Raw genomic sequence first — 2,013 nt, 5'->3', positions numbered from 1 at the left:
CTATTAAAAATAAATAAATAAATAAGGAAAAGACAACCCAACAGAAAGGTGGACAAATATATTAACAGGCTTTCCACAGAGGAGAGAATACAAATGTCAAATAAACACATGACAAAATGGGGCACTTCATAAGTAATTATAGAAATGTGAATTAAAAGATCCTAATCTACAGCTACCATGTTGACAAATATTTAAATATTGAGCAGTTACATCTCTGGTATTCTGCTGGTAGGAAGCTTAATTTTCCATTCTTTTTCTAATAAAGCTGAAGGTCATACCCTACAACCCAGTAACTCTGGTCTGTGCTCCTTTAGTGAGTGATAACTTCTATTTAGTGGGTCACAGTCAATATTTTAAAAATCATTCAGTGAAACACAATGATAGAGAATAGGATTTGTCAGAGTGAATTTCATCCTGTTTTTTGGCAAATTTTTTGATAAGACTTTTGCTTGTATACATCAATATCCTGATGCATTGTAAAGTGTATTTCTCACCGTGAGTCTTGGTCAAAAAGGTTTGAAAGCCTCTGCTTAGAGAAGAGCCGCCCGGTGCTCCAGGAGGCTTGCATGAGGACGCTCGTGGCAGTTTTGTCAGCAACAGTGAACACCCCCAATGTCCATTGACCCGAGACAGGATGATTAGCTGTGCTGCATTCTACAAAGGGAATACTGTGAACGTGAATGAACAATGGCTACAATCCGTCAGCATGGAACCTAATCGTGAGCAAAAATAATCAAGTTGTAGAATGTATGATGTTTGATTCTGTTTTTACCAAATTAAAAAAATATTGTTAAGGGATACCTTTTTATTTGTAAAAACTTTTAAAAAGCAAGACATTAATAGGCACAAAATTCAGGAGAGTGGCTACAACAGTACTAGGAGGGAGAGTGATTGGGTTAATTTTTTTATAACAGCTTATTAAAATAGAATTCACATACCATCCACTTCACCCATTTAAAGTCTATAATTCGGTGGTTTTTGGTATATTCACAGAGCTGTGAAACAATCACCACAATCAATTTTAGAACACTTTCACCACTTCAAAAAGAAGCTCCATACCCTTTAGCTATCACCTCCGAGCACTGCCTGTGCCTCTAGTCTTAAACAATCATACATCTACTTTTTGTCTCTATATATTTGTCCATTCTGGGCATTACATATAAATAGAATCTTAAAATATGTAGCATTTGTGACCGGTTTCTTTCACCAGCATGCTTTTAAGTTTCCTCCCTGTTGTAGCATGAATTATTACTTCCTTCTTCTTTATGGCCAAGTAATATTCCATTGTATGGATATATACCCATTTAAAAAATATATTTATTTATTTATTTGGCTGCACTGGGTCTTAGTTGTGGCACGTGGGATCTCCGTTGCTGTGCGCGAGACCTTTTTCGTTGCAGCCTGCGGGCTCTTAATTGTGGCATGCAGGATCTAGTTCCCTGACCAGGGATCGAACCTGGGTCCCCTGCATTGGGAGCATGGAGTCTTAACCACTGGACCACCAGGGAAGTCCCTACCCATGTTTTTTATCCATTCATCAGTATCCTTCCACCATTTGGCAATTACGAATAATGCTGCTGTGAACATTTGTGTACAGACTTTTTTGTGTCATGGGGCTTATTTAAGATATTGGTGATTTTCTATTTCTTCAACTGGGTGTTGGTGCGTGGGTATTTTATTGTTATTTCTTATGTCTTACACTTATGACTGTTCTTTTATATAGATATAAGATTTAAGAAAACTCATTAAAAAGTATATGTAGTCTAAGATATTCCAGGAAGGATATCAGAAATTGATAAGGTTGGGCTTCCCTGGTGGCGCAGTGGTTAAGAATCCGCCTGCCAATGCAGGGGACACGGGTTCGAGCTCTGGTCCGGGAAGATCCCACATGCTGTGGAGCAACTAAGTCCATGTGCCACAACAACTGAGCCTGCGCTATATAGAGCCTGCGAGCCACAACTACTGAAGCCCGCATGCCACAACTACTGAAGCCCGCACGCCTAGAACCTGTAC

The 2,013-nt window shown here is 39.0% G+C and overlaps 1 non-coding gene across 1 annotated transcript; it reads right to left on the bottom strand.

The window, feature by feature from the left end:
- Nucleotides 1-1,435: 1,435 nt before the first annotated feature.
- TRNAW-CCA lies at nucleotides 1,436-1,508 on the bottom strand. Its single transcript has one exon. It is a non-coding gene; the product is annotated as a tRNA-Trp (tRNA).
- Nucleotides 1,509-2,013: the final 505 nt, after the last annotated feature.

Source organism: Balaenoptera musculus, chromosome 8 (genome assembly GCF_009873245.2).
Source record: "Balaenoptera musculus isolate JJ_BM4_2016_0621 chromosome 8, mBalMus1.pri.v3, whole genome shotgun sequence".
Lineage (NCBI taxonomy): Eukaryota > Metazoa > Chordata > Mammalia > Artiodactyla > Balaenopteridae > Balaenoptera > Balaenoptera musculus.
Note: the sequence above shows the minus strand (reverse complement) of the source record. Positions and strands in the feature narration are given on the sequence as shown.